Here is a 6,249-nt window from a genome sequence, read left to right as displayed (position 1 = left end):
GAAACTCCCTTTCCACTCTTCTCTTTGGATTTGTCTGTTCTGTCCATTCGTTTTGAATGAGACCTGTGGCTGGTCCAAGTTGACTTGTACTTGATACTTATTTTTCCAATGGCTTGTTGCTACTGGTAAAAGCCTTGGCACACAACACAGAACACTTGGACTATGATACAAACAAGCATTTTGAACAGAGATTTGAACCACTTTCATGACATCCACTGGCATGGTGTGTTTTACAGCTCTGATTTCAGTTCCAGTTGTGAAGACTCAGGGATTTCAGAAAATAAAGAAAATAAGGGGCAGAAGTGGGGAGGCCTACTCCCCAGCTAGTAGATAAATTAGAGATCGAAACAGATCCAGGGAGCTCAATTAGTCAGGCTTTTTTATAGTGAAGGGGACAGGGGATGGGGCTTGGACATGATTCAGTTGAGGAGCCCTCGCTGAGGAAGGAGAAGAGTGGGACATGGCAGGGCTGGCTGAGGGCATGCATAGGAGACACTGCGGCTTCAAGAGAGCGCTGTGGGTGAAGCCAGGAGGGCAGAGCAGAGCCAGGGTCTCAGGCCTAAGGTCTGAAAATGTGGCCTGATAAAGGACTTCCCTCCCCAGCCAGAGCCATGGCTGCATGAGAGCCAAGTGGGCAAAGGTATGCCCTGAAAACAGAGGCAAAGGCTTGCTGGGGGAGATGTCAGAGCTCACCCTGTGTACCTGCTAGTCTGAGGGAAATGACAAAAGCAAAGTGCTAGAGTCTCCTTCACTTCCCTCTCAGCACCCTTGTGCCCCAACCAGGTCTGCCTGCGCCCCTTCCCTTTTCCCACTTGGAAGGAAACTATCACAGAGGCCAAGATGAATCCCTGGAGCTCCACACCGCTATCCAGCTCAATGCCAAGCATAAGGCCTTCCTAAAGAAAGCCACTCTCCTGTTTGAGTTTTGTTTGTTTAAAAGGAACTCTCCCTGTCTTTCTCTTCCTGGAGTCTCCTCAGGGGCTCGAGTGGACCTGCCACAGGACATGGGCCTTGGCTCGGCACAGAGCGTGTGGGCTCAGTGGTTTCTGTTTTCCCATCTTGGCAAATCTGGGCGGCCTGCCTCCTGGTTCTTACCTGACAAAGATCTCAGAGCATCTCAGGGGGAAGAAAAGGGAAGCCTCAGCTACCATGAGGGATGACGGGACAGGCAGGGGAGACCTATGATAGGGAGAAGGGAGCTGCAGACCAGGCAGGTATTCTGTTAGCTCACTACAAGCTGCTGTCCCTGGGAGTCCTTCCTCTTGGTGCCAGCCGGCCACAGGTGTCAGCCTTCTGCAGTGAGTCAAGGAGATATGTTCTCTGGGTGCACAGTGTTCAGAGGGAAGAAGGCACTTGTCTCACCTATGCACAAAGGACTAGATGAGTAGCTTGTTAGCTCATCAAGGTAGGGCTTATCCCAAGTGCAAGTGTGCATGTGTTTCAGTGGGGGTAGGGGACATTTAAGTGGCACAATACATAGATTGTATGCATTTGCCAAAGTCATCAAATGGTACACTTAAAATTTATGCATTTCATTGTGTGAAAATTTTTACCTAAGAAAAGAAATGCAAACGAACATTGATCTCCAATGATATGCAGACTAAAGTGTTTCCAGGAAAGTGTCCTCATGTCTGCAACTTATTTTGAAATGCATCAAAAAAGTAGATGAGCAAATCAAAACCACAATGAAATACCATCTCACACCAGTTAGAATGGCAATCATTAAAAAGTCAGGAAACAACAGGTGCTGGAGAGGATGTGGAGAAATAAGAACACTTTTACACTGTTGGTGGGACTGTAAACTAGTTCAACCATTGTGGAAAACAGTGTGGTGATTCCTCAAGGATCTAGAACTAGATGTACCATATGACCCAGCCATCCCACTACTGGGTATATACCCAAAGGATTATAAATTATGCTGCTATAAAGACACATGCACATGTATGTTTATTGCAGCACTATTCACAATAGCAAAGACTTGGAACCAACCCAAATGTCCATCAATGACAGACTGAATTAAGAAAACATGGCACATATACACCGTGGAATACTATGCAGCCATAAAAAAGGATGAGTTCATGTTCTTTGTAGGGACATGGATGAAGCTGGAAACCATCATTCTCAGCAAACTATCGCAGGGACAGAAAACCAAACACTGCACGTTCTCACTCATAGGTGGGAATTGAACAATCAGAACACTCGGATACAGGGTGTGGAACATCACACACTGGAGCCTGTTGTGGGGTGGAGGGAGCGGGGAGGGATAACATTAGGAAATATACCTAATGTAAATGATGAGTTAATGAGTGCAGCACATCAACATGGCACATGTATAGATATGTAACAAACCTGCACATTGTGCACATGTACCCTAGAACTTAAAGTATAATAATAATAAAAGACAATTAGATGAGCTGTTGGATGGATAGAAGAATGGATAAATTTGTAATAAAGCAAATACAAACTATAAACTTTAGCATCTAGTTGGTGTCTATATAGATATTGGTATATAGTTATTTCAACTTTTCGTAAGTTTGAAAACTTTCCATAATGAAATATTGGCAAAAATAATATTGTATTTGTCAGGTAGGTGTGGAAATTAGTATCATTCTTAAAGAGCTAGGTATGCAGGGGTGTTAAATCTTATTATAGCTACTCTTAATTTACTAATCTGACCCCCAGAAAAAAACATCTTGGAAAATGACAGAGTACTGTAAATTCAACAAATAGTGGTCCTAATTTCTACCACTGTGCTTGATGTGGAATATTTTCTACAGCAGATTGACATAGCTTCTGGTATAAAGTATGCAACCATTAATTCAGCGACTGTGTTGTTTTTCATACTATTTGAAAAAGAGGGTCAGAAAAAGTTCACATTCATATGGGACAGACAAGAATATATATTAGTCATTTTGCTACATGGCTGTGTTAACTCTGGCCCTCTGCCATAATACAGAAGAGATCTGAATATCTCAATATCCCACAGAACATCACCTGGATTCACTATATCACAGAAATCATGCTAATCCGACCAGATGAGCAAGAAGTAGCTTGCACATTGGTGGCCTTGGCAATGTGCACTCACTCACAACATGGGAGATAAACCCTCTGAAGTTTGAGGGGCCTGGCATATAAACACATTTTTTTAGGTCGCCATTGTTTAGGGGCACACAGAACAATCCCATCCATGATAAAAAATAAATTATTACACCTTGCACCTCTCACAACAAAGAAGGAAAGTGCAACATCTGGAAGGCCTCGTTGAGTTCTGGGAGCAGTATATTCCTTACTTGCTAATACTGCTGTGACCCATACACTGGATGATGTCAGACAGCATATACTGACTGATAGTTTTGAGTGGGAATCAAAGAAGTGCTCTGCAGCAGATTTATACTACAGTGTAAGCAGCCATGCTTCTTGGGCCATATGACCAGAATACCCTATGGTATTAAAGGTAGTAGTGGTGGGAGAAGATGCTATGTGGAGTTTATTGCAAACTGCATGGGATAATCACGATGAAGTCTGCAAGGCCATGCCATCTTCAGAGAATTACATGCTTTTGAAAAAAATCCTCTGGTATGTTTTTGGGTCATAGTATAAATGTGGCAAAGTGATGATGGGACATTATGTAAACATGTGGCCACAACTACTCATCATGAACTGGGTTTCATCAAACGCACCAAATCTGAAAGTGAAATGGGCCTAGCAAAAAGCTACTATAAGGAAGTGATCAATTCAGCACAAGCAGAACCAAAGGACTCAAGCAGCCAAATGAGCAGGTGGCTCAGTCCCCCATGTCATCCATCACGATTTCACCAGTATCTCTTCCTAAGCTCATACTTATGATATATGGGGGCATCCCTCATGACCAGCTGACAAAGGAGGAAAAGCCTGCATTGGGTTCATGGATGGATTTCCATGGCCCATGGCTGTAAGCCAAAAATTAATGACAGCCACATTACAGCCCCACTCATGATGACCTTGAAAGATGATGATGAGAGATAACTCTAAAGGCCACTCTAGCTGAGACTGTCCTTTGAGCTTGCATCACAGATTGAATTCTCCTTCCATCCACTCCTGCTTCCTTCATCTCTCTTCAGTAGGTGTTGAACCAAAGGTTTCTTCTTAATGAATCATTATGTTCATTAACACCATCTCAGAATGCTTCCTACTGCGACAGTGCCAGTTTTTCTTTACTTCTCAATTTGTAAAATCTCTTTGTATATTATGAATGTTATTAGATGTGGTAGAGATATTTTCTATTAGTCTTTTGACTCTTTGTTTACAGTTTCATTTGAAAAACAATTCAATTTTGTAATTGAATCTGTTAACGTTTCCCTATTGGCCGAACATGGTGGCACATGCCTGTAATCTCAGCACTTTGGGAGGCCAAGGCTGGTGGAACACTTGAGCTCAGAAGGTCAAGATCAGCCTAGGTAACATGGTGAGACCCCCGTCTCTACAAAAGGTACAAAAAAAAAAAAAAAAAGGAAAAAATGATAATGAGTTTGATGTATAGGCACTAACCTGAAAAGAACCATAGTATATTCTTAAAAGAAAGTTGCAGAATAATATATTTAGCAGCACTTATCAAACTCTTCTGGTTGTAGGACTCACTAAATTTCTTCTTTAAGAACTCAGATTCAATAAGCATAGGGTGGGGCCCAGGATTCTATATTTTGGTTTCTTTGTTTTGTTTTGTTTTTGAGATGGAATTTCTCTCCTGTTGCCCAGCCTGGAGTGCAATGGTGCGATCATGGCTCAATGCAACCTGTGCCTCCGGGTTCAAGTGATTCTCCTGCCTCAACCTCCCAAGTAGCTGGAATTACAGGTGCCTGCCACCATGCCTGGCTAGTTTTTGTATTTTTAGTAGAGATGGCATTTCACCAGGTTGGCCAGACTGGTCGTGAACTGCTGACCTCAGGTGATCCACCTGCCTCAGCCTCCCAAAGTGCTGGGATTAGAAGCATGAGCCACCTCTCCCAGCCAGGAATCTATATTTTAACAACTACTCAAGGCAATCATATGATCAGATAAGTTTGACCACAAAATATCACTCAATTTTTGTAATTCAAAAAAGGGGAGAAGGAACTCTCTATGTGTGTGTGTATTTGTACATACTACAGAGGAAAGTGTGTAAGAATACACATCAGATGAATATTGCTTTCCTTAAGTGGATGGAACCAGAAGAAATTAAAAGATTATGTCTTTATTTTTATCATTTCGTTATTTTTATTACAATGGGCATGAATTACTATAACTTTTTTTAATCCAGTACATTTTAAAAGCCATTTGAAATTGTCTTTTTTTCTTTTACAAGAATAAAATAAAGGCCGGGTGCAGTGGCTCACGCCTGTAATCCCAGAACTTTGGGAGGCCGAGGTGGTTGAATCACCTGAGGTCAAGAGTTCGAGACCAGCCTGACCAACATGGAGAAACCCCATCTCTACTAAAAATACAAAATTACCCGGGTGTGGTGGTGGGCACCTGTAATCCCAGCTACTTGGGAGGCTGAGGCAGGAGAATTGCTTGAACCTGGGAGGCGGAGGTTACAGTGAGCCAAGATCACACCATTGCACTCCAGCCTGGGTGACAGAGCAAGACTCCATCTCAAAATAAACAATAATAATAATAATAATAATAATAATAATAATAATAAAACAAAAAAGAAAAAGAAGCTTTCGGGAGAACTGTCTTGATTCTTGGCTAAGCCTTCTCTGCCAGTTCCACCTCAGCATCAGGAATTCTCCTGTATCAAGGGAGCTACACTTGGCCAGTGGTTAATGAGTTTTACACCCATGTGATCATGAAATAGTTAACAGAGTTTCTACGTTGTTAAAATTTTGGTTCACACCAAAAATAGTTTATACAGGTTGTGTAACAGCTGCTGTTGCAATTATGTCTAATGGAAGGTTTTGATTCACACCAAAAACACTTACATGTGTTTTGAGTGGCTAAAACTTCTGGTTTCCTAGGAACTAACTACACAAGTCTCCCCTGGGGACTCTGAAATCATCCTTCTTACTCTTGCCTGGTTCACTGCCTTGGAAACACTCAAAACAGATTGCTGATCTTCTAGGCACTGGGATTATAAGATTTGCTTGTACCTTTTATTTAGAAAAAAAAAGTTTTTTCTGATTATACAAGTAATTACAAGCTTACTGTAGAAAATTGTAAAAAGATAGAAAAGTATAAAAAGAAACAGAAAAAGAATCACTCATAACCCTAACACTCAGAAGCAACCATTGT

The sequence above is a fragment of the Piliocolobus tephrosceles genome, chromosome 12, assembly GCF_002776525.5.
Source record: "Piliocolobus tephrosceles isolate RC106 chromosome 12, ASM277652v3, whole genome shotgun sequence".
Classification (NCBI taxonomy): domain Eukaryota; kingdom Metazoa; phylum Chordata; class Mammalia; order Primates; family Cercopithecidae; genus Piliocolobus; species Piliocolobus tephrosceles.
Note: the sequence above shows the minus strand (reverse complement) of the source record.